At 39.1% G+C, this 27893-nt stretch overlaps 1 protein-coding gene across 1 annotated transcript in view; it reads left to right on the top strand.

The window, feature by feature from the left end:
• Window positions 1-21485, top strand: part of LOC126480733 (uncharacterized) — a 145452-nt gene extending 123967 nt beyond the window's left edge. Inside the window, exon 5 of the mRNA XM_050104005.1 lies at window positions 19863-21485. The gene's annotated coding sequence lies outside the window, so the exon portion shown is untranslated. The remainder of the gene's footprint in view (window positions 1-19862) is intronic.
• The last annotated feature ends 6408 nt before the right edge of the window (window positions 21486-27893 follow it).

The following is a 27893-nucleotide window of genomic DNA, read 5'->3' as shown; positions in this document are numbered from 1 at the left end:
TGTGGTCTTGAATAGCGATTCTTTCCAAAATTCAGTGCCATAATTTTCTAGCACAGAGCTTCCTGTTTCCAAAAATGTCTACTGTCATTAAAATAACTTGTTAATTTGTTACATATTCAGTTTTAACTTCCTCAAAACTTTTTGCTGATGTTTGTGAATCCCCATGTGTATAGAAATCATACTCATAAAATAGTATTTATAATTTTGTCTTTCATATAGCTCATAGTTAGACTTACTCCTTGCCTATTGTATCTGCATCTTTAAATGCCTCTGATTTTTATGTTACCGTACTATTCAAAATATAATAGCTCTGTATTTCAACATTTTATCTGTGGTGTTATAATGAATTCTACTCTGCTTTTGCAAATGATGAAAGTCTATGTGAATGCAGCTTGCCGCTAACTTGGTGTAATGTTTTGTCTGTACAGAAGTGTATCTGTCGCCTTTATCGCTCTTTCCCTCTCACACATAAATCTGTACAATAAAGTCAGTGCTTCATGTTTTCTAGTTAGGCTGATCTGTGAAAAGACAGAGAAACAATTATGCTAATGGAGGATTCTCTCTCTCTCTCTCTCTCTCTCTCTCTCCCTCTCTCTATCTCTCTATGTCCTTTATCTGTGTACAGTTTAAATATATTATTTACGTGAAATCAGCCTAGTAGAATCTCTGGTGGAGCCCTTCGTCTTAATATTCAGCGGCTGGCTTGCTAGAAAAGATCTTTTCATTTGTTATTATTATTAAGCGCTGCATTCAGTTGGAAAAATCGATCGTTTGAACAATTCGTTCAGTTTACGACAGATCTAAAATTTCAGATGTGGACGAAGCCTTTTTGGACGATTTCAAAAAAACTCAGAGGTTGCAGGCTCTCTTCGTCACAGCTGAAACTTCCCAATTAATTACAGGGCCCAGACAATCATCAATGGTTCAGACAGAGAACTTATTCGTCATTCACTCTAGAATAAAAATGGTCACAAACCTTGTTTCTGAGGAAAATTGTATATTGAATCCATTTCCGTACATGTTCCGTTTTCTGTTGGTTCCAAGTCTCATGTAATTTTCTTTTACAGGTTTTTCTTTCTCTTTATCTATCACGCTAGCGGCACAAACTTTCCTAGCTCACTTTAGCGCGAAGAAGAGTAAATAAATCTCCTTTAGCAATCCGACAATCTTCCAACCGATACTTCCAAAGCTGTTCCTCTCTCTCTCTCTATAATAACCATGGAGCATACATTTCTGTACCTCTGTTGTTCCAAAGAATAAACGTACTAGAAAAATACCTTGGCGTCGATGAGCTGTCGGCGCATATATTACTAGAAAATCTGATCAGATACTTTTCAAACGTAAATACATGTGGATGATTTGGTTGACCATTATTAATTATTGCGTGGTAGAGGGTAATTTTCCGTGGGGAGATTACAATGCCCCTCGCAGCGAGCGAAGTTTGTGAGCCCAATTTTGATTCATCGAACACACTTCGCGAGCTATCAATTAGCGTGGATAACCCGGAAGTGATGATTGTCAGTCCTCCGACTGAAAAAGAATATTATATTTGAGACAGACGAAGAAAAGAAATGTTGAAGACAGAAGAAATGAAGAGACCGGTACCGCGGCTGTATTGCTTTTACGTGCATCTAGGTGTTATATTTGCTGTGCACAACCAAGGAAGATGATCTTTCATGAACTGATGTCAGGGTCTACCCATTCGGGAACTTTCTTAAGCAGGGAAACCTTGGAAAACCTCTTAAGCCTAGACCCCCAGCCTACGGTACATAGAAGATAGGAAAGCCTATAGAAGAAAAAAAAATATAATTTTGAAATAGATCTCTAAAGGAAAGACAGGGATCAATTTGTATCACGATTTGGAGAAGAGTGGTTTGTGCCTCTAGCAAAAAAAACGTTTTACAATAAATAACGTGAATTCTCGTTTTACAATCTTGCTCCTGGTACAATATCTTGCGGTGCTAAACTCCCCCGGGTCTTGCATGTCCCCGACGTCCACATTTGTAGTCGGTCTTCTACGCGGCCCCCTCTGTAGTTGATCTTCTACGCGGCCCACAATGGGAAGAGTAGAAGGAACAGGGATACTCGAATTCACATGCAACATTCATTCCAAAAGAATTAGCAATGACCAAAAGGAAAACTCTTCCTGTAAGAGAACTGATTAGGTTGCACCGTCCAAGATTCTCCTTTTTGAAAGCAAATCTTTATGGCTTCATGGATCCTTTTTGTTACGACGTACTTCAAGGAATTCAACCATTAACTAATGATGTTGCCAAAAGCATCATCCAATTTACTCCCTTTTGAATACTCCTTTTGACTTTGCCTCCCCACTTGTGCTTATAAGTCCAAAAGTTCTAACACATTTTCTATCACTGATTTGTTCTTCGTAATTTAAAGGATTCATGTAACTTACTATAGATTTTGGATTCAAATCATCGAATAATGGAAAGTGTAGTTCATTTTATACCAAGACATCATCCATATTTCCTTGATAAGTCATATAATTTAGCTATACTCAAAACTTTTTATTCTAAATACATATATTTCTTCGCTTGAGTGCTGAAATGTAAAAGTTATTAGCATTGAGGAATGCGGATTCGCTTCTTTCAATTACTCTCTGATTCATACGGTGTTCATCCATGCTCATATATGGAAGTGGATTTTTCACACAAAATTACCAAACGAACACGAACCATTAAATTACTACCGAATCTGTGAATATTACTTTCTTTAATCATTCATTAATAAATTAAAAACTCTTAACTTCTAATTATAACTGAAGTGGACTGACAAGGCAGCCAGTCCACAGTGACGGGTAGCCGATAGAAAGGCACGCGTACACACTCACGCCGACGGGCGTCAATTCTGGAACAGGATAACTATTGAATGGTAGCAAGAAAAGTACGTAGCTGCTTTATACTTAACTTTATTATTTGATGACTACAGCATTCTTCTTGAGACATTTATACTATAACTCTCAAAGTAGGTAAGGCTAATGGCGCCTTGCTAGGTCGTAGCCGTGGACTTAGCAGAAGGCTATTCTAACTGGCTCTCGGCAATTGAGAGGAAGGCTTCGTCCGTATGGTCGCTAGCAATCTCCTCGTACAACTGGGGCGAGTGCTATATCGTCTCTCGAGACCTGCCTTGTGGTGGCGCTAGGTCTGCGATCACACAGTGGCGACACGCGGGTCCGACATGTACTAAATGGACCGCGGCCGATTTAATCTACCACCTAGCAAGTGTGGTGTCTGGCGGTGACACCACAATAACACTTATTCCTTTTAGAGTTCAACATGAATCAGTTTATCCTCGCATTTGGTGCGAGTCTCTTACAAAGCATATCTGTATCGTCTATATCGATTTTAATTCTCGCGCCGACGTCAACTGTTTTGCGCGGGAAATTATCTTTGTGGCGTTAACCATCACTCACGATTCACTACCACAACACATCCCTTCACACGTTTACACATGTAAGCGTTCACATGAGATTACATATGAATATTCACTCGGAACCTCTTTTTATTATTCCGCGTCATTTGCGGGAAACATTTCATTCTTCTTGAAGGTCAGTTAGATCCTTAATCATTCTTGATGACATTAGCAATGCTAAAGTTCTATGTTCACCCAAACCACAGGTGAAGCGTATCTCCACTATCTTCTTTACAACACTCGATAACAATAGTTAGTCACTATTTCTATACTCTATGTCACTGATTAACTATTTCAATTTAAAGGTTTCTATCACTACACACACAGTTTATTGTTATGTTTTTTACGAGCGTTCATTTCTGTCACTCGGAACACCATTCCTCCCTATCTTCTAATCTTCATTATACTTTTTTAAGTCGTTATGAGAAAATAACCCTTTTATTTTGTTCGATCCCGGGTATGCTAACAGATAAGCCCCCGGATTCGGAATTTGTAGGATAAGGTATGGTCCAGTATATAGTAACTCCCATTTCTTTATACTTTTCTTTATTACGGATGATTTGGTATGTCGTTTAATTAGTACCTTCTCTCCGACATGGTATGTCTGTACCCTTTTGATTAATTTGTCATATCGTTGTTTTCTTTGATCAGCCTTTTTCGTCATATTTATGATAGCTTGTCTTATTTTTTCTTCCCAAGGCATCTCAGTTTCCTGAGTTTTGGGGATATGGTCAGTCCAGAAGTTTTCCTCTTTTGCTCCGAACATCAATTCACAAGGTGTATATCCAGTTGAGGAGTGGGGCATGTTATTGTATATCTGCTCAAACTCTTCCACATAATTTGCCCACGCAGTTTGCTTATTATGGCAATACGTCCTCATAAATCGATTGAATTCTCTAAAAATCCTCTCAACCAAATTGCCTTGTGGGTGGTAAAATGATGTTAGTATATGTTTCACACCGACTTGAGACAAAGTCTGCTTCCATCGGAGTCCCGTGAATATTTTAGCATTGTCTGTTATGATCGCCTTAGGTGTACCCACATGTGGAAGATAATCCCTTATCAATCTTAATACAATTACTTTGGCTGTAGCCGCCTTTATCGGGTATAGCTTTACGTATTTCGTACACACATCGAGAAATGCCAACACATATTTAACACCACCTCTTGAAGTAGGTAACGGTCCACACAGATCGCATGAAATTAATTCTTTTGGTTCTTGTACCAATATTGAGCATAATGGGTGCTTAGTCCCTTTTGAATCCGGCTTTGTTTTTTGACATATTATGCATCTCTTTAAGACCTCATGCACTCTGCGCTTTATGTTGGGAAAATAACAGTACCCACTTATTTTGTCGCACCGAAATGTCCCCAGGTTAAATGAGTGAACCATACAAGTTTCTCTATTTGTGCCTCAGGTATACAAACACACCAACGGACTTTGTTGGGCCTTCCACAGCAGAAAAACAATACGCCATTTACCAGCTTGTAATAGTTTGCCATCTGATCCGAAGGTTGCTGTTGTAACCTTTGAATGACACTTCCCCATTGAGCATCCTTTTTCTGTAACTGGGCCATATGCACACACAAATTGACGTAGTACGTCTTAAATGGATTTTCCTGCAGCAGCAATACAGGGAATTCTGAGGAATTATTTACTTCAATCTCTTTTGTTAAACCCTGCGGTGACCTTGATAGAGCGTCAGCAATAATGTTTTGCTGCCCTGAGACATGTACGATCTTAAATTGGTATTGTTGCAGAGCGAGCGTCCATCTAGCCAGCCTGGGGTGTAACAGTTTACACGTTTGTAAAAACGTTAATGACTGGTGATCGCAATATACGATAGTCTTCGACCCATATAAATAATAATGAAATTTTTTAAATCCCCAGACGACCGCAAGAGCCTCTAATTCTGTCGTCGTGTACGTTCGTTCACAGTTGGACAAAACACGACTAGCAAACGCAATAGGACAAAAGGTAAGCTGTCCATTTATCTTGCGTACTTGGAAAAGGCACACTCCAAGACCCACATTTGACGAATCTGTTGACAAGTAGAATTCCCCTTGCATGTCCGGATGGTACAAAAGCGGTGCATTTACTAATTGCTTCTTTATCTCTTCAAATGCTTCTTGACACTCTAATGTCCAGAGCCAGGGCACATCCTTCTTCAGCAAACTATTTAGAGCTGCTCCATTCATGGCCTGATTCGTTATAAATCTTCTAAAAAATGAGGCAAGACCCATAAACCCTTTTAATTGCCTCCTATTTCTCGGTGTTGGAAACTTACTAATCGCAATTAGCTTCTCCTTGGTCGGTAAAATTATCTTTGCGTCAACTATATGCCCCAGGAACTTGATTCTGTTTAGTGCAAAATGGGATTTCTGTAGGTTAGCAGTTATTCCCATGGTTTTGAACACGTCCAACACCCGACTCAGTAAGGTAATATGCTCCTCCCAGGTCTTCGATGCAATAAGCATATCATCAACAAATACTGTTATCCTGCTTCTTAGTTCTGGACCTAGAGCATAATCTAGAGCTGCTATAAAGATTCCAGCACTAATGTTGAGTCCGAAAGGAACTACAGTAAATTGGTAACTTCTTCCGGCATAAATGAAAGCTGTATATTTCCTTGATAACTCATCCAGCTTGACCTGCCAATACGAACTCCGCAAATCGATGCTCGTCAAATATTGGACATCCTGGAACCGTTGTATCAGTTCGTCTATGTTTTCCGGATGTGTTCTCACTGGAATTATGATTTTATTTATTTCCCTGGCGTCGAGTACCAGTCTCACAGTTCCATTTGCTTTTGGCACGACCAACAATGGGGAGCAGTATGGGCTTGTAGAGGGTTCGATCAAACCCCATTTCAACATGCGATCTATTTCTTTTTGAACTTGAGCCTTTAAACTCCAGGGAACAGGATAGAAAGTTCTACAATATGTTTCGTGTGGCTTAACGTAGAGATGGCATATGTATCCCTTAATAACTCCTGGCCTTTCGTCAAACACGTTTTCATACACTAATAATAATTCTTTGAGCTGCTTCTTCTGCTCTTCAATAATGCAGTCGGATTCCTTTAACTTCTCATACACTAATTGACCGAAGTCTCCTTTGACTTGGAACTCATTATTTACGTGCTGTTTAGAATTTTGTGCAGTCCTGATTACTTGCACACTGATCCCACTATTATATTTTCTGGTAAGGCTTTCCTTTTTCAACAAGTCCAACTCAATTTCTTGTTTATTTACATTTAACCAAATTTTTCCTGTTTTAAAATCTTTTCTGCATCCGTATTGACGTAGGCTGTCGACTCCTATAATGCAGTCTACCACCAAATTTTTTACAACAAGGAATGTGCTTAATATTGCTACATTTCCGACTTCTACACTAAGTAGTGACTGCACTTTTACATTAGCCGATCTAGCCCCAACGGCGCCTATTATTCTGCAATTTTGAACTGGAAAAATTGGTACTCGTCTTATATTTCTGATCTTGTTGAATAGAGCCTCCGAAATAACATTCGTGGTTGCAGCTGTGTCCAAAACCGCCACTATAGGTACAGTCTCCAAAATGACTTGCACTTCGGCTACTGCCACCTGTTCCTTATCCTCATCTTGGAGTTCTAAGTCCTCGGTCAATTCATCTGCCAGTAATCGTCCATCATTATACGTTAGCATGGGTACACATATCCTGTTGCCCCTCAACCAATTGTTGACCGCTCCTCCGGGGCACGAGTGGGTCCTTACAAGTTTGTTGGATTTTGATTCGCCTGGTGGTTGACATCGTCCGTCACTTCGGTAATTACCGGTTGATTCGTAGATGTCCGTCCCCACTGATGTTGGTTATTTGGATCTATTCCCCCCGGTTGATTCCACTTTCTATTACTGTTATTGTTCCAGGCTTGCGGTCTGAAATTCCTTTCGTTCCCCCATACGGGATTGTATCGTTTCCCATTCCTGTTGTTCCTTGGATAGCCCCTCGCAAGATTATTGCCGGTATTATTATTGAGATTTTGTGGGGTTTCTCCACTATTTATCGATCTCTGTGCGTTCCCTTGCCTACCATTTGGTGGAGGTTCTATCTCCCTATATTGGAATCTCTTGTTACGGGCTTTCTGGTTGCTCTCTTCTATAATGTCTATATGATCTAACGTCGTGAGGAACGACTCCAAGTCTTTATCGTTCCCGTTAATTAATCGATTCCGGATGTTAGTTGGTAATCTTGCCTTAAGTATGTTTATTATGTCTGGCAAAGGCATAGGTCTGTCCCAATATCTAGTTTTGTTTATATATTTTTCAAAATACTTCCTAAGGCTTCCTTTTGAAAAAGAGAAAGGCTCTGGGTAGAGCACCTCCTGCCTTAGGCGTTCCTGTACCCCTTCTGACCAGAATTTTGCTAAAAACGCTTTCTCAAAATCGTCATATGTCGAGCAAACAGAAGTCATGTCCGAGGCCCAGATCGCCCCCGAATCTTGTATATACCCAGTCACGAAACTGATTTTCTGCCACTCCGACCAATTTCTGGGTAGCACTCCTCTAAAACTTCGGATAAAAACAATCGGATGGACCCCCCTTTTGTCAGTGTTAAAAATCTGGAATTGCCGATGCTTTATCGTTTTTTCTTCGGCATGGCAAAGGCTTTCGTAATCTCCGTCAGATAAAACTTCACGCGAACAACTAGCTCGTGGCAATTTAATATTCGAGTTACTCACACAAGTCGGTATCGTGTGCGAATGTGCAGTAACTGGCTCTACAGACGCTGCCAACTTCTGCTGCTGGCCGATATTCATTTGTTCTGAGCCTTGTTGTGAAACGCGTATCGACTCTTCTATCATTTGTTTCCAATGCTCGAAATCAGCACCTAACTGCTGTCGCACTTCCTCAAGTCCTTTCGCAAACAAATTCTCTTCCTGTTTGCCGCATATACTCTGGAATGCTGCTTTAACATTTTGCTCAACGTTTTCACACATTAGCCTTTTGTTTTCTAATGTGATTTCGAATAATTTACCAGTTAATACATTAATTTGGTGGTCTATAACGTCTTGACGTTCGGTCAGATGTTCAACACTTTCCTTTAGGTTCGTCTGCGTACGTGCCAATTCAGGAAGTTGCGCAATTGCACATGACATGGCATCTTGCTTTTGTACTAATTGCGGAACCATTTCCACCTGTTCCCGTACGGTATCTATCTTAATAGCCACATACTCCTTCATTTCTACACGTACGCGTTGAGTAGATTCCTCACATTGAGCTTTAACCAATTCTATTTGTGCAGTTAATTTTCGTTCCGTCTCTTCGGCCTGATCTTTAAGTTCCTTTGTCTTCGCCTCTATCCGCTGCTCTAATTCGGAAAAACTGTCATGTAACTGCTGCTTAATCTCAGCTTTCAGATTTTCCTGCCCCTCAGTAACTGAGGCTAATTTCGCATCCAAATCATTTTGCCCCTCGGTAACTGAGGCTAACTTCGCATTAATGTCGGTTTTCATATTATTCATGCTCTCGGTTATCATCTGCATCTGTCTCATGATAATTACTAATGGATCTAATCCGTGTTGCATACTTGCTGTTACATCTCCAGCCGTGTCTACCGGGCGTTCTATTGCACTATCTGTAGCGATCGGTTCTACAACACTTCTTACTACATCACTATTATCCGTGCTCACAGCTGAAGGCTGTTGCGTGTTGCTCTGCTCTGCTTGACTCATCTTAAACATTGCCCTAGTTAAAACCATATAAATGTTCTACAGTCAATATGTATATATCTCCCTTCACACAAGAATACTTCTGTGGCTACTTTCTTATAGTAGTTATACAGGTAAATGCAACTAGGGCAGGTCAATCAAACTACGTCTGGCATGAACACAATTAGTAAATGTTCAAATCTACGTCTACTTCATCAATAGTAGCAAGCTTTAATAAAAAATTATAGATCTGGACTTTTTTCTGCGCCCAGCATGCTGCTTTTATTTGTAGATCCACTTAATTTGCCTGCGAGTATTTCTTCTCTTTTCCAAGTTAAGTTGTCTCGTCGTAGTTCACATGAAACAGAGAACAAAATTATTTTAACAACGTCCAAAAACGTGTCCTGTCACGGATTGGCCATTATAATGAATTCTACTCTGCTTTTGCAAATGATGAAAGTCTATGTGAATGCAGCTTGCCGCTAACTTGGTGTAATGTTTTGTCTGTACAGAAGTGTATCTGTCGCCTTTATCGCTCTTTCCATCTCACACATAAATCTGTACAATAAAGTCAGTGCTTCGTGTTTTCTAGTTAGGCTGATCCGTGAAAAGACAGAGAAACAATTATGCTAATGGAGGATTCTCTCACTCTCTCTCTCTCTCTCTCTCTCTCTCTCTCTCTCTCTCTCTCTCTCTGTCCTTTATCTGTGTACAGTTTAAATATATTATTTACGTGAAATCAGCCTAGTAGAATCTCTAGTGGAGCCCTTCGTCTTAATATTCAGCGGCTGGCTTGCTAGAAAAGATCTTTACATTTGTTATTATTATTAAGCGCTGCATTCAGATGGGAAAATCGATCGTTTGAACAATTCGTTCAGTTTACGACAGATCTAAAATTTCAGATGTGGACGAAGCCTTTTTGGACGATTTCAAAAAAACTCAGAGATTGCAGGCTCTCTTCGACACAGCTGAAACTTCCCAATTAATTACAGGGCCCAGACAATCATCAATGGTTCAGACAGAGAACTCATTCGTCATTCACTCTAGAATAAAAATGGTCACAAACCTTGTTTCTGAGGAAAATTGTATATTGAATCCATTTCCGTACATGTTCCGTTTTCTGTTGGTTCCAAGTCTCGTGTAATTTTCTTTTACAGGTTTTTCTTTCTCTTTATCTATCACGCTAGCGGCACAAACTTTCCTAGCTCGCTTTAGCGCGAAGAAGAGTAAATAAATCTCCTTTAGCAATCCGACAATCTTCCAACCGATACTTCCGAAGCTGTTCCTCTCTCTCTCTATAATAACCATGGAGCATACATTTCTGTACCTCTGTTGTTCCAAAGAATAAACGTACTAGAAAAATACCTTGGCGTCGACAAGCTGTCGGCGCATATATTACTAGAAAATCTGATCAGATACTTTTCAAACGTAAATACATGTGGATGATTTGGTTGACCATTATTAATTATTGCGTGGTAGAGGGTAATTTTCCGTGGGGAGATTACAGTGTCACCGCCAGACACCACACTTGCTAGGTGGTAGCCTTTAAATCGGCCGCGGTCCGTTAGTATACGTCGGACCCGCGTGTCGCCACTATCAGTGATTGCAGACCGAGCGCCGCCACACGGCAGGTCTAGAGAGACTTCCTAGCACTCGCCCTAGTTGTACAGCCGACTTTGCTAGCGATGGTTCACTAACCAAAATACGCTCTCATCTGCCGAGACGATAGTTAGCATAGCCTTCAGCTACGTCATTTGCTACGACCTAGCAAGGCGCCATTATCAGTTGCTATTGATCTTTTGAGGCACGTACCCTCAGACCGACGTTCACCATTAATGCATTAAAGTTAAGTATTCCACCAGCTACGTCCATTTTTCTAAATTCTAATTTCCTTGTCCTGTTCCAGACCTCACGCCAGCCTGCGTGAGCTAAAACGCGTGCCTTTCGGCTTTCTCTATTATTAAGGTGTTGGCTCTCCTGCCAACCCACAACATTATCATTATTCATACTTCACTCATCTATAAATAGGCATGGCACACAGCATCATAGTCAATCCAGGGCTGGGCATCAGAAAGTTAACAATCTGTATTGAGTCAGCAGTTCATTGTGAAAGTCATTCTGTAGTATAGGTACTATGTGAGACTATGTACATGAATTAGTAGGTATTTAGCCATCAAATGTACATTTCAAGACCAAATTGTTTAAATTCATGTATTCATCTGCCACCAGCGAACTGTGTGACATGGTACTTGTTAGTGTAGTTTGGTAATGTGGTGCAAATATTTAGACCATTGCTTATGACTAAGCGGGTGCGAGTGAAGTAAGAGTGATTATAAATGAAAATGAATAGATTGAAAATTAATTACTGCAGTGTGGTGTGCAGTATTTGACATGTTAATTAGATCCTTCAGCAGCTGTAAGACAACTGTCATTGAGCAACTACTAGGCTACCAAAGGCTTAGTACCTGGTGAGCAGTCTTACTGTACACTTTTGTGATTTCATATTTTTTTTTTTTTTTAAGAATTCATATAATGAAGCCAATGTGTTACTAGTAATTATACTAGACAAACCAAAGACACTGCTACATAAATGAAAGGATGAACAAAATTTGTTCCGGGTACAGAGAATACAAAATTGAATTACAAAACATATAAACTTACATATTACTTTCAATCAGTACTATTCTTTTGCATCCATGTTGCATATTTTACATGTTTTCATACATCTTTTGGAGGCAGAAGCTGAAAAAGAAAAGAAAAATTTTCTATTTTCATATAAATTTTAATCCACTAGCCTACTTTCAAATTAATTTTCCCCTAAAAATTGTAACTGCTAAATCAAGGTATCCAAATGGATCACGACAGAGATAATAACCTTAATAACCTCTTGCCTGAAAGAGACTTCTACAGAAACTGTATAGACAGACCTATACATCACCGGAGCTACACAGTTACTACAAAACATATATCAAAAAGCTAAACAAAAGTTATTCGACTTGCTAAAAGAATACATAGTGACCATTAATAAAACTGACAAACTGCATGGACAGATTCTGGCGGGAAATAGAGGAAAAAAGGTCCTATGAACATGTGTTCGGAAATGGATGGTGTGTGCAAAGACAACAAATAGTTCTGGAATGCGGTATGGAACTGCATCGCATCCACGTCACAACAGATGCTCAAAGTGGCCTTCATGGGATTGCAGGTGATAGGGATAGTAGTGGTTACCATGCAGGACACACATAATCGTAGTTTGACTTAAACCACATTGGTGGGCCACTTGCCTGGCGCTTGTACTGGGGTTCGTCTCAATATCCATTACAAAGTGGTCCTCCAAATCTGGTGTATGCACAGTCTGCAGCCTCTCTGCACATTCATCTGCTGAAATGGCCCATGATCTCAAACACCCAAAAAAGGCTTGAAATGTTGTATGATGTTGTTGGTGTCTGTGACGGTACTTGTTTTGGTATTGCTGTTGTAGTGCCCCCAGAATTTTACGAAATTCTGGAGACCCTTGTGTTCCAGCCATTTAGAACACGCGTTATTTTAAAGCAGGGTGTAAGGATGAGTATGGGATACTGCACCCATTTATTGTTTGTGCAGGCGAAACTGGAAGGGAGAAAATTCGTTGGCACTGGCAAGTGTTCAGCGCGACCTGCCAAGAATATACACATATGGCCCGGAAGCTCCGTGGCCGGCTGCAAGGAGTAATGTAGCTTTGTATTGTTAAAAAACAAATGGAGTGACTCGAGATAGTGACTGTTTATTAGACATTGAACTGCTGTTGAGAGTACGTGGACTGGACGTGGATAGTCAGCCACGATAAAAGCTTATGTATTAATTGTGTTCAAAAATGTGTAATTAACTGATCTTGGGTGCCCAGTAATGTGTGGGCCTACGTCATAGGGTTTAGTTGTTTTTTTGTACAAAGTGAAAATAAATACTTTCTGGTGCATTGAATGATATTCCACGAGTAGCGTATTTTTAAATAAGAAGAGAGAGGGAGAGGTCGAGAGAGTGAAAATTTCCCCTTCCTAGCAGTGAAATCTTTGGAGAAGCGTCCGGTGCTAGCAGAAGACATTGGCGCTGCTAGAAAGCAGAACCAGCATTCTTTAACAAGTAAGTCCACGAAAACGCTTAAGCTGTATAGAGGGAGCTTAACATTACACCGGGCCACCGCACCATGCTGCCTCTCGGCCATTTCCGTCTGCTTGTCTGTACACAGACACTATCTTGGCTAGTTTCTGACATGAATACCGGACCATTCTGCTGCATATAGTGTGTTGCATCAATCTCAGCCCTCAATGCGCAAGGAATCCATGCCACATGGTCAGAGGAACTGTCATTCATGAGTGCCATCTACAGAACAATGAGGCATTTCCAAATGTTCACCCTGTATAAACTATGCAGCGTACAAAGTAACCACAATGTAGAAAATCTGAAATAAGGAAAATGTTGAAATTAATAACACAGGTATGAGCATTACATTAATGCACGAGAACAAATAAATAGATAATCCCACAGCAGTGGTAAACTTGTTTAATAATTTCTTTACAAGCACTGCAGAAGATGTGGTAAGATGCAGTTTAAACTGAAAGCTACACCTGCCAAATTTAGTTCAGAAATTTGTTCAGAGTCAGTGTATTTTAACACTCTTAGCAGAAATTATGTCACAAAAGCAATAAAAAAACTGAAAAAAACTCAAGTCGGCTGGTATTGTCAACATCCCACTGACACTTTCACGAAATTTGTGTATAATATAACAGTATTAATGTAGTTACCTGATCACTCTTGTGATGAAGTAAGCTTGGATCTCTTTACTTCCTCTCTTGTTTTGCCATCTACCGCCTTAAATTAATTTTATTTTCATTTTTGCCTAATTGCCATTAACATGCACGAGTGTAATCTGCATTTCCATAAAAGAGAAAAGCTGGCCCTCAGTCTTAAGGAATATAGCACCAGGTATAATTTTGTGTTTAGTTTTGTGTATGTAATTAATTTCCTCATTTATTTTGATCATTCCTAGTTAGTATCTTTTGCTACAGATCATTATAGGGTGAAATCAGTCATTGTTTTGTGACTGAGATTCTAATGTTGACTTATAAACAAATATAAATTCTTAACTAATTATAAATGTTTGCAAAAGAAACTACTAGGATCCCTAAAATATTTATTTGACTCTATTCAAAAACATTAGCAAAGCCAGCCCTTAATTAATTCCAAAATAATTACCAGGTTTGCAAAAAGAATTGTTTGTGTAACTATATATGTTAATTTCATTATTTAAACAAATAATTTAGCATATCCTTTGTGGTGGTAGGAACTATTAAAAAGAAGGAATTTTTCAATGTATTCAGTTAGTTGTACGAGTTAAGTTTTAATTGTAATTTCTGTGACAAAAACATTGAACAAGGTGTAGTTTCAGTACCTGTTATTGTGAGGATATATAAAGAACTGATTTTTGGTCCTGAGACAGTCAGTCCACAGCAGATTTTCAGATGTGAAACATGTATTGGTTAGATCGACAACAATGGATCAACTTAACAGTGGAAAAAGTGTAACACAAATAGGGCATGTGTTAGAACAGTTAATGACAATGTCTGTTTAATTTATTTGAAAAATAGTGTCACATGTACCGTATTATTCTGCAAGAACTGTGAACTGTGTGGATAGGTGTTTACTGCTGATAGATGTTCAACAGCAAACTATTGTAGCAGTATGCTGATGCCTGTAACCTATTAATGAGGCTTGTCAACATTTACCAATAGTGAACTGGCCATATAATTGTGTAATATTGAGGGGTTTGTGTACAGTGAAAGTAAATAACTGTGAAACACAATTATGCAACTGTCAGCTACATCATTTACAGTAGTCAGTTTTGAACTTCCACCCCCATTTTTCAGCCAGTATTACAATGCAGTATGTCAACACCGAGGACTGTCAACTAAGAAATAAAGCTTACGAACGTCACATATGCTACCCCTTTGGGTGAGGACTATTTTATTTGGACACAATAAACAAGGACTCGCAAACTTTGAATAGTGCAGTTTGAATGGAGTGACTGAATTTGAAGTATGTGTGGCACCAGTACTACTGAGAACAGTGAACAGACTAACTGACAGTGAAAACTAATTACAGTATTCCAAAAATTTGATTGTGCATGAACAAGTAATGCAATAGGAATCATCATCAACAACAACAAAGCATAACAACAGGAGATCGTTGGCCAAGTTATGGAGGCAGCAATTATAAATGTTGGACTCTGCAGCCAATCTGGAATCCAGCTCGTCAAAGCAGCCATTATGGAGGACAGCCGCAGCAACCAACCGGGAATCAAACTCTTCAGGACAGCCATTATGAAGAGAAGCCACAGCAGCCAATAAGCGCACCAGCTGGACTCAACCCACTTGATGTAAACAAGCAGGTTTTGGACGAATGGGAGTAACCACAGTAGCAGGAGACGAGGGAATAAAAATAAGGTAATTCATAGCAAAAGCCGTTTTATATTAAGTGATACGTAATGAGTGGCCTTAATGAACAAGACAGTGTGATGGGGGAGAATGGACACCTGGGGAGTGATGTGATTTATAACAGAGACAGAGCTGTAGAGGTTAAGTTTTTAAATGAACAGGCTTAATAGGGACTGGTTCAGTAGATGATAGTGGTTATAAATTGGACATGAATGTAACTTTGAATGATGGGGACGCAAGTCATATTGTAGATGAGATGATAAAAGCATCATCTACATTGTGTGGTGATGTGAGTGAAATGGACGAAAACAGTACTGAAATGGGTGAAATCGTTATGGCTAAGGAGGAAGAATCTAGTAGCGCAAGTCGGCAAAGACAAAAGTTTGTGGCAGACGGAAAATTGGAAGCGATGTAAGGCAAATTATGATGAGTTCAAGCAGTATGAGTATGAAAGAAGACATTAGTAAGGTGGAAAATAAAACTGATAGCATTAAAACTGACTTGGCTAGATTAAAGGATAAACTGAAGAAAGAAATTAAAAAGGAAATTAAGGTAATCAACTCTAATCTTCAGAATTACAAGGTTGAGGAGGTAGTGAAAGATTGTAATGAGAAGATAAAGAAAGAAAGTAGTACAGAATACTAATGAGAAATTAACATTAATGGGTAGTAAATGTGTAGAAGAGATAGAGAAACTTTTCGATGACTATAATTGGGGTGTGGAGGCTTCCGAGAAACAGTGTAAATATGAAGTCAAAGCAGCCAGGAAATTTTGTGCTGAAAATAGGGTAAAAGTAAATAAAAATATATATTCAAAATTGGCTGAAGTGGAGAAAAAGGTGGAAGAGGTACAAGACCTAAAGCACAGTGTGTGTAGTGTCCCAAATAGTCCTTCATTTGTTAGTTGTAAGAAATTCATTAATTTTGAACCATATGGGGAAGTGCATCCACTGGATTTCGTTGGGGCATTTAATGAATTGCCTGAAACATGGAATGTCAAAGATAAAAAGTCATTTGCCAGAGGTTTATCGAAAGGTGATGCTTATGGATGGGCAGTTCAGGTAGCCGATAGGTGTACTTCGTGGCATAGCTTTAAGAATGCATTTTTAGATTACTGTTGGTCCAAAGAGAAGCAGCAGAAAGTTTTGAGTGAATTTTGGGGAGGGGAGAGATTTGACTGTAGGAAGGTACTGTGAAAGATTTTTGTCAGTTTTGGACAAGCAAACTGAAATATTTGCACAATGAGCTAGATAGTGAATCAATAATTATGGCTTTAGAAACTAAGTTGCCTCAGAAAGTTAGAGAATTGCTTGTACATGCCCCTAGGGTTAGCATTAGTGATTTTTTGAATTATGTTGATAAAGTGGAGATGGTGAAGCCCTCAGTGGAAGATCGTAGGAGGAATTTTGATGCTAATACTCAGTCAGGGAAGGTATTTTGGGTAAATAGGATGAACAGATCTAATTATAGTAGAAATTCAAGGAATGATTGGGTTGTGGTTAGCCAGAATGGGCAAGGAAATGGTAGGAGAAATTCAAGAAACAGAAATGGAGAAGAAGATGGTAATTCTGGATCAAACCATTTAAACTAGATAATGCTTCAGTTTTGGCTCGCACTATAAGCAGGTAGTGATGAAGAGCCACGTGTATATAAAGGTGCTGTAATCACAGGCTAATTCTAGTGAGAGGTTGAATGATGGTGTGCGTAGCAATGTTTATCCTGTAAAAGGAGAGGAGGAAGTTACTATAATACAATTAAGTGATGAAACAGTGTATGCTGCTGTTACTCAGTATGTCCAAAATGTCAAAATGGATGATAAGTTTTTAAGTGACATAATGAATTCAGGTGTTTAGCTTTGTGGTCTAATACTAGAAACAAGGATCAACTAATTAGAGCCAAGTATTTGAGGAGAATGAAAGTGACAGTGAGCCTGATTCTGACCATAGTTGTAATGAATGTAACAATGATGAATCCAGTAGTGATGAGGACGAGGTATTTGAATTTATCATCTATAATTATACCAATGTGCTAAGTAAAGAAAAAAATAAAGAATGATAATATTAGACCTAATGAAGAGTTAGAGTTTAATGTGAGAGGTAATGAGGAAGAAGACCATGTTATCTGTCTTTTGACTGTGCCTGATAATTGTTTTGGTAAGCAGGATGATAGTTTTTCCAGGGAGGGGATTAATGAGGATTTGTTTTATGAAGATCATGTGGTAAGTAAAAAGGAAGTATGGGACCCTGTAATAACAGCAAGTGTCCGAGGTATACATGTTAAGTGTTTACTGGACAGTGGTAGTGATGTGAATGGCATTTCACAGGCATTTTTTTAATCTATTAGGAACACAGAGGGTACAGTAGTGATGCACTTTTCTGGAATAAAAATTATTGGTGCTACTGGTAAGCTGTCAAAGAGTGTGAAATGAGAGGTACTATTAACTGTAGAATTGGCAGGACAGCTGTTGGAATGCAATTCCTTGTTGTTTCAAAATCTCAGCATTGATGTAATATTTGGGACTAATTTCTTGTGAAAATGGTGTGTAAATATTAATTTTACTAGTGGTAAGTTTAGTTTTAAGTGCATTGGAAGTAGGTACGAAGTATCAGTTTTGGAAGGTATGGACAAGTATGTGCAAACTGAATTAGATTTGCCATTAACAGTTTTGGCCATGGGGCATGTTACTGAGGAAGAAGAAGAAGAGGAGGAGAGAGTAAGGTTGGAAATAATACAGAGTGTTGAGGATGTTGAAGGTACTACAAATAATCAAAAGGAGGAATTAAAAGGTATTCTCCCGAGCACCTGTAAGGCATTTTCAGACAGGCCAGGTTTGGTAAAAGATTTTGAGTGCAAATTAAAGTTTAAGGATCATGAACCATTTTTCAAGAAGCCTTATATTATTCCATTTTCAAAAAAACAAATCTGTGAGAAAAGAAATTCAAAAGATGATCTCATGGGGGATTATTGAAAGGTCAACCAACGGTAACAGCTTGCACTGTACGTACTTGAGCATTGTCCTGCAAAATGATGGTCAGGTCCTCCAGAAAGTGTCATCACTTCTTCTGTCTCTATGCTGTTCATTTTTGGAACACAACCTACGACCAGCTTAGAGAGAGAAGTGCAAGCTGTTACTGATTTGTTTGGCTGATGGGGCTGCTAAGTGCTATACCACCTACTGCACTCCACTGACTTAAGCCCTTGTAAGTTCAACTCGATATTTAAACTGAAGGAAACACACTCACGGCATTTGCTTCAGAACTGCTACAAATGCGTTGGGCAACAGACCGCGCCGCTTGAACTGTCAACACAACTGGCGCTGCTAAGAATATCCTAAGACTTTCACACTGCTGACAACAGGTTATACACCATGCTGGTGACTACTTTGAAAGTCAGTAAAACTTTGAAACATCTATCTATTTTGTACGAGCTGTAAATAAATAGTTGCCACTATTAAAGTTCCAACCCTCGTATATTGGCAATTCATGACACTGCATCTGGGAATGAGAGCTTAACATAAAGAGCAATATTTTAGTGAGGTACAAGTCATATAATGCTGCATTATTGGATCTGTAGGTTATCTGAAAATTTCTATTTGTGTTCTGAGGAATTATAAGCTTAAAGTGGTAATGCTGGAATGAAGAAAACTGCTGATTAACTGGTAAATATGGTTTTAGAGTGATATGAATACTCTGACAGGCCAATTATTTGGTAACATTTTGTGAGGATTTAATTTTCTGGTTGAATGAAAGAAGTAGGGCAGTGATTTGGTACAACTTCCATCGCCTTAATTTTGATTTGAGTAGTAATTAAGTTATGTAATGATAACTCTGTTCTTTTTCCATACTGTAATGATTATTAAATCTATGCTACTGCATGTCTTGAGATTATGCTAGAGGTAATGTACATATTTTGGACATTTTCTGATATGAATCCATAAATGGTGTGAATTTCAAACCAGGACTTTGCTATTAGTGATTTTGCAAATGGAAAAGAAACTGACATCTTACAAATTTAACCAGTTTGGGACAGAGCCATGACCTAGGGTAATGTGTTGTAGTGTAATGTGAACTTGATTTTAAAATGTGTACTGGTCCCCACTTTTCATACTATAGGCAATTTTAGTGCTAATTACTGTGATGTTATGAGAATTGTGTAATGTATTTATTTATGAAGTAATGACTATTGTTTGCCATTAGTGTGTGAAACATTTTTTTCTCATATTCTTAGTTAGAAGTAAATGTGAGTGTATTAATGTAGGGTATTTTGTCAAATCTTTTCAGGTACTGTGGCAGTGGAGAACCACCTCCAAGGGAACTGATAGCAGTGCATTTCCTTACTAACTGCCAGTTGGATCTGTTGAAGGCGTGGATGACTTGGTGAGAAAATCTGTTAAAGCTCATTAAAAGAGTGAAAGTGCTCGTGCAAAATACCAAACATTGAAAAAGTGAAACTTTATGTCTGAAAATGAACTGCAAGGTCCGGTGCAATTTGACTTTTTGCAACCCATGGTCATTTATTCTTTGAAGCAAGAAAGGACTAGTACAAAGTGACATGTATCTTAGAATGTAAATGTTTGTTTTTATCCAAAAAGGACATCACATATGATGACGATGCCTATTTTTATTAAAAATATATTTTGTGCCTTTGTACAATACATTTTATGTAAATATTTTGTATGGGAAGTTTTCAATGGCCAGTTCATATAAGTAGAAACTGAAAAACATATGTACTGTAGTTTTTGATAAGGAGATTTCTTAGGTAATATTATTTTGTGTGTGAAATGTTAAACCCACTTTCTGGGGTCACTTGTGGTCATTGAATTGCCCAGTTAGCTGTTTGCAATATCTATCTGGTCAATCCAATGAGAGGATAATGTGACGATGCAGGCTGGGATCTCTTACTTCCTCTCCTGTTTTGCCATCTGCCTCCTTAAATTAATTTTATTTTCATTTTTGCCTAATTGCCATTAACATGCATGAGTGTAATCTGCATTTCTATAAAAGAGAAAGGCTTGGCCTCAGTCTTAAGGAATATAGCACCAGGTGTAATTTTGTGTTTAGTTTTGTGTATGTAATTAATTTCCTAATTTATTTTGACCATTCCTAGTTACTATCTTTTGCTACAGATCATTATAGGGTGAAATCAGTCATTGTTTCATTACTTAGATTCTACTGTTGACTTATAAACAAATATAAAATCTGTACTAATTAAAGACATTTGGAAGAGGAACTACTAGAATTCCTAAAATATTTCTCTGACTCTATTTGAAAACATTAGCAAAGCCAGCCCTTAATTAATTCCAAAATAATTACCAGGTTTGTCAAAAGTATTGTTTATATAACTATATATGTTAATTTTGTTATTTAAACAAATAACCTTTGTGGTAGAGGGAACTATTAAAAAGAGGGAATTTTTCGATGTATGCAGTTAGATGTATCAATTATGTTTTAATTTTAATTTCTGTAACTTAAGCATTGAACAATGTATAGTTTCAGTGCCTATTATTGTGAGGATGTATAAAGGGCCGATTTTTGGCCCCAAGACAGTCAGTCCACGGCAGATTTTCGGATGTGAAACATGTATTGCTTAGATCGACAACAATGTATCAACTAACAGTGGAATAAGTGTAACACAGATAGGCCGTGTGTTAGAACTATTAATGACAATGTCTGTTTAATTTATTTGAAAAATAGTGTCACAAGTACTGTATTGTTCTGCAAGAACTGTGAACTGTGTGGTTTGGTGTTTACTGTTGATAGATGTTCAACAGCAAACTATTGTAGCAGTATGCTACTGCAACCTATTAATGAGGCTTGTCAACATTTACCAATAGTGAACTGGCCACATAATTGTGTAATATTGGGGGTTTGTGAACAGTGAAAATAAATAACTGTGAAACACAATTATGCAACTGTCGGCTACATCATTTACAATGGTCAGTGTTGAACTTGCACTCTCCATTTTTCAGCCAGTACAACAATGCAGTACGTCAACACTGAGGACTATCAACGAAGAAATAAAGCAGGCAGATGTCACACTCTCTCCTATCTGGTACTTTTCTTTGAAGTGTAACATACCACTTCAGTGAAGTAGTGTGTAGCACAGTGTGTATAGTACTGGCAAATAATTATTACCAAAGTTGTAATTACATGAAAAATATATGTACATATGTTATTTAGCAGCTTATTGAAAGTAGATAAGAACGATTCCATTTCCATAACAGGTCAAAGTGCAGAGGAGATGGAGTCCCCAAAAAACAATAAAGAAGATATAGAGAGGGGTGATAAATTCCAGATAATGCACACCATCAGCATTAATACACAAGTCCCCCTCTCAGTACCTGAGCAATACAGTAGGGTTCAAATGGCTCTCAGCACTATGGGACTTAACAGCTGAGGTTATCAGGCCCCTAGAACATAGAACTACTTAAACCTAACTAACCTAAGGACATCACACACATCCATGCCCGACGCAGAATTCGAACCTGCGACCATACCAGTCGCGTGGTTCTGGACTAATACAGTAGGGAACATTCCATTTTGGCTACCTGTTGAAAGGACACAAGACATTTCTGTGTTGGAGAGGCAACTGATGAGAAATAATGAAAAGAAATTAAAGTTTTCATCAAAAAATTTTCAAGAAATAGTGTTTGGTGTCCTAGAAAACTAGATCACTATTCTTCTTTGCAGCAGTGTGTAAGCTGATATTAACACTGCAGTTGAAAAAAGTAAGAATAATTTATAGTTTAGGGGACCCAATATTGATTAACCTCATTTAGCACAAAGAATTTTCAAAAGTCCACTAGTGGAAGATAGTTGTCAGCAGCCACTGACGGTTCTAATGTCATTGGCAATACTTCACTGACATTCTTGACTGCCGAATGCTGTTCTGTCTGCAGTACATCCTGTCCAGCATGAGATGCTGCATCCATGACTCACCTGCAGACATAGTTAGCCTAGAAGATCATCACTGCTGTGCATCGACATCGAAACAGTGAGAGCTATGCCAGCAGATTGGTGAGCTGTGTCTATGTTAATTTGAGTCATGCCTTGTGTGAGAATTGTGATGGTGTTGTGTGTGGTGAGGGATTACAAGCCATCTGACAATCAATTTATGAAAACTGCTGAGCAGCATATGGTACTGTAGTAGGTAATAGTTGCTATAGACTATGTTAATGTATTCTGCCGTCTTCTGGGTGAAAAACGTAATAATCAGAGAAAAGCACAAAATTTCTTATGTTTTTGGCTTACTAGACCATCGTCAGACATTAACTGACTGTTGTCGTCAAAGAAGTTACAGTGTTTAAAACAACATTGGAAAAGATATTACTCATCTAGACTAAGGAAAATGAAGCAATGAGAAGGAACAGACAATGTGGGGAGTTATGGAAAACTGGGAGCATTATGTGAAGGGAAAGTATGAAGCAATGCTTGGACTGAGAGGGGACTCCATAGCTGAGCCATCAAACTGTTAATACATAGTCCTTCAGTATTGAAAATAGTTTTCTGATAAGCAAGTCTGATTGGCCAGGTGATCCGGTTTTCGATGAAATATTCATGGACCATTTTGAACATGTTTTTTTAATAACAAAACCTTCGAGTGCAAATATTAAATACTGGTTCAAGTTTTTAGATGATGATCTGTGTATATGACCGATACTACAAGACGATCTCAATAATTTTTACATAAGTTAAACAGGCAACATAAAAATATTGAGCTCACAATGTAGATTGGCAATAAATCCACAAACTTCTCAGATCTAACCACTGACATCAGTATACACACACATTGTTTCAAAATGCATAGAAAACTAAAACTACAGACACCTTCTTGATCATAACAATCAGTAGCACACAAACATGCAGCTTTCTCTTCACTGATGCACCATTTTGCATCTGTTCCTTTGTCCAAAGACGATTTCAAAGCAGAGTTAGACACAATAAAATACTTTGCCTCAACCAATGGCTTCAATCCTGCCCTGGTTGCCTGCATCTTGCATAAGAAACAATCCTACACATTTTATAAGCATTACAAACATATAATGCCCACGATCTTTTTTTAGATTTAATCGCCCATCTCCTGTGGCAAGTGTTAACATACCTTATTTAAATTTAAAAATTTGTTCTCGCGTAACAAAATGACCGAAAGCTGACATGATGTATTTGATCTTCTCTTGTGACATTGGCAGCACTTGTGCAACTTGATCTTTGGCATTACATAATCAGATTAGATTCAGTTTTTGTTCTTTACAGCCATAAATTAAATGATTCACTTGGGTATGGAACATGTCAGAAAATGTAACATTAAAAATGTAGAACATTTTAATATAATACTCACTACCCTGGTCATTTGTCATGAGATTGTCAAGATATATGAGTACATTACAGAATTAATACACTGTCAGAATGAAGCTTAGTTTGTTGTTGTTGTTGTTGTCTTCAGTCCTGAGACTGGTTTGATGCAGCTCTCCATGCTGCTCTATCCTGTGCAAGCTTCTTCATCTCCCAGTACTTACTGCAAGCTTAGTTATGCTTTTCTAATAAATTTGTCATACACAGAACACCTAATCTTGACTGTTATGTGCTAACAAAACTGAAAGCTAACAGATGTTCTTACTGAAGTTGGGCCAACAGTCCCTGTTAAAGATATTCACCTACAGAGTAGGAGGAGTTGCCCATCAAGAAGTCTTCCAAACTCTGTTTAAACTGTGGTTTTATGAAATTTAATGGTTGCTGGCAATTTATTGCAAATGTGTGTTCCAGATTATCATATCTCTTTCTGGACCGAGGTAAGTGATTTTAGGTCTTAATGGTAGATTGTTCTTATTTCCAATATTGATACTATGTATTGAGCTATTGGTTGGAAACAGAGACATGTTATTTGAAACAAACTTAATAAGGAATGAGTATACTGAGAGGCAGTGGTTAGAATACCCAGTTCCTTGTACAGGTTTCCATGTGATGTTCTTAAATTTATACCACAAATGAGTTTTATTACACACTTTTGCAGTCTAAAAGCTTTTGCTAGGTTTGACGATTCTCCTCAGAATATGATAGTAAGCAACATCTGCAAGGTATTTATATATATATATATATAATCTCCTACGTCTGATATACTTTGCATTACAAATACACACATGTTTACGTGCTTCAATGATTGTGTCCTATGCCCTTCGAAACTGAATTTATTATCGAGTTGTAACTCCAGAAATTTAACTTTGTCAACCTCTTCTATCTGCATATCCTCATAAGCTGTAAATTGGCTGGAAGGAAATCTCTTACAGGTTCTGAACTGCATGTTGTGGGTCCTTCAAAGTTTAAAGACGGTGAATTAACTGTAAACAATTTATTAATGTCAGTGAAAATTTAATTTGCAGCCATTTCTAAATAAGTTTCTGACTTGCGATTTGTTGCAATGTTTGTATCACCGACAAATAAAACAGACTTAGCATCTGGCAATCTAACAGACAAGAGGTCATTACAGTACAGAAGAAAAAGCAATGGACCCATGATGAAACCTAGAACAACACCACATGTAATTAATTTCAATCAGATGAAGACTGATTGCTTACTCCACAAGTATTCCCCAATGGCACTCTGTTTCCTGTTAGTTCGGTAAGACTTAAACCATTTTGCAGTACTGCTAGTGACACCATAATATTCTAGTTTACTCAAGAGAATGCTGTGATTCACACAGTGAAAGGATTTTGACAGGTCACAGAAAATGCCAGTAGCCTCAAGACATTGACAAAAGCTACTTTTTGTGTTTTGTCAAGCTTCGTAATGTAGTGTTTCTGCATGCATGCACGCATACTCGCAGTTATATTAGTATGGTTAATGGCGATCATGTGCTTTATGTTGCTTCTTTATTCAATGCCCAAGCATTTTGTGTTAGACAGCATTGTCAGCTGGTTGTGATCTGCATATAAATGCCGCATCCTGTGTTCAGATTTCCGTACATATGCCTAATCAGCTTGACCCCCGAATGAGTTCGTATTTATTAATGACATGCAGAGCTCTCCTACTTCTTCATTGTCTATGACTAGAAAGCCAATGTCGTCTGCATATGCATTACAGAAACCTTTGTTCCCAGTTGTCGTTACTCCTTGTAACTGTTTTCAGTGTGACAAGTAAGGGTTCAGTGGCAATGGCAAACAGTCATCGACATCAGACAACCTGTCTCTCAGAGCTGTTTATTTTGATTTCTTTAGTCAGCTGGCCATTGATCATTACCCTTGTAACACTTTTACTAAGAAGTTCATATATAAGGGTACTACACTGAAGAGCCAAAGAAACTGGCACACCTGCCTAATATCATGTAGGGCCTCTGGGAGCACGCAGAAGTGCCACAACATGACATGGCATGGACTCTACTACTGTCTGAAGTAGTGCTGGAGAGAACCAACACCTTGAATCCTACAGGGCTGTCCATAAATCCATTAGAGTACAAGGGAGTGGAGATCTCTTCTGAACAGCACATTGCAAGGCATCCCAGATATGATCAATATGTTCATTTCTGGGGAGTTTTGTGCCCAGCAGAAGTGTTTAAACTCAGAAGAGTGTTCCTGAAGCCACTTTGTTAATTCTGGACGTTTGGGGTGATGCATTGTCCTGCTGGAATTCCCCAAGTCTGTCGGACTGCACAATGGACATGAATGGATGCAGGTGACCAGGCAGGATGCTTAAGCACCTGTCAGTGGCAATCTAGACGTATCAGGGATCCCATATCATTCCAACTGCCCATGCTGCACACCATTACAGAGCCTCCACCAGTTTCAACAGTCCCCTGCTGATATGCAGGGCACATGGATTCGTGAGGTTGTCTCCATATTTGTACACGACCATCCACTCAGTACAATTTGAAATGAGACTCGTCTGACCAGGCAACATGTTTACAGTCATCAACAGGCCCAGGCGAGGCGTAAAGCTTTGTGTCATGCAGTCATCAAGGGTACATGAATGGGCCTTCGGCTCCGAAAGCCCATGTCAGTGAATGGTTCGCATGCTGACTCTTGTTGATGCCCCAACATTGAAATCCGCAGCAATTTGTGAAAGGGTTGCACTTGTGTCATGTAGAACAATTCTCCTCAGTTGTCGTTGGTCTGGTTCTTGCAGGACCTTTCTCAGGCCACAGCAATCTTGGAGATTTGATGTTTTACAGGATTTCACAGTACAGTACAGTACAGTGCTCCCTGCCGCCGTTGGATAAGCAGCTGCAGCACCAAGTCGTATACTCCTAGCTCACTCATTTGTTACATAGTTTAATTCTTAATTTCTTTGCGTGTTTTTGGTACTTGCATTGTTTAATTCATAAATTTCGGGCGTATTATAGTATTTGAGAGTGTAGCATCGCATTTTAGTACCTGAATAGTGTAAATTAGCGTAGTCTCTTTCCGCCGCCGAGCAGTGTCAGCAGTGCGCAAGTAGCAGCATTACTGCATTTACTAGGCAATCTTGTATTTTAATAACCGTTTAAATTTTGTCGATTTGTTTGCGCTCTCTGTAGATTAGTTCAGACGTTCTTTGCAAAACAGTTTTTAGCATGGATAGGGACTGCAACTGCTGTGTTCGGATGCAGGCTGAGTTGGCATCCCTTCGCTCCCAGCTTCAGGCAGTGTTGGCTTTGGTCACAAAGCTTGAGGCTGTTGCCAATGGGCATCACTGTGGGGGTCCGGATGGGGGTTTGTCGGGGACGGCCAGCTCGTCCCACGCATCCCCTGATCGGACTACGACTGTGGTTGCCCGGGATACTGCCCGCATTGAGCCTGATCCCTCACCTGTGGTAGAGTGGGAGGTCGTCTCAAGGTGCGGCAGGGGGCGAAAGACATTCCGGAGGGCTGAACGGAAGGCCTCTCCAGTTTGTCTGACGAACCGGTTTCAGGCTCTGTCTCAGGCTGATACTGATCTTCGGCCTGACATGGCTGCTTGTCCCGTTCCAGAGGTTGCCCCTCAGTCTGCAAGATCCGGGCGGTCGCAGAGGGTGGGCTTACTGGTAGTTGGGAGCTCCAACGTCAGGCGCGTAATGGGGCCCCTTAGGGAAATGGCAGCAAGAGAGGGGAAGAAAACCAATGTGCACTCCATGTGCATACCGGGGGGAGTCATTCCAGATGTGGAAAGGGTCCTTCCGGATGCCATGAAGGGTACAGGGTGCACCCATCTGCAGGTGGTCGCTCATGTCAGCACCAATGATGTGTGTCGCTATGGATCCGAGGAAATCCTCTCTGGCTTCTGGCGGCTATCTGATTTGGTGAAGACTGACAGTCTCGCTAGCGGGATGAAAGCAGAGCTCACCATCTGCAGCATCGTCGACAG

Source organism: Schistocerca serialis, chromosome 5, assembly GCF_023864345.2.
Source record: "Schistocerca serialis cubense isolate TAMUIC-IGC-003099 chromosome 5, iqSchSeri2.2, whole genome shotgun sequence".
Classification (NCBI taxonomy): domain Eukaryota; kingdom Metazoa; phylum Arthropoda; class Insecta; order Orthoptera; family Acrididae; genus Schistocerca; species Schistocerca serialis.
Note: the sequence above shows the minus strand (reverse complement) of the source record. Positions and strands in the feature narration are given on the sequence as shown.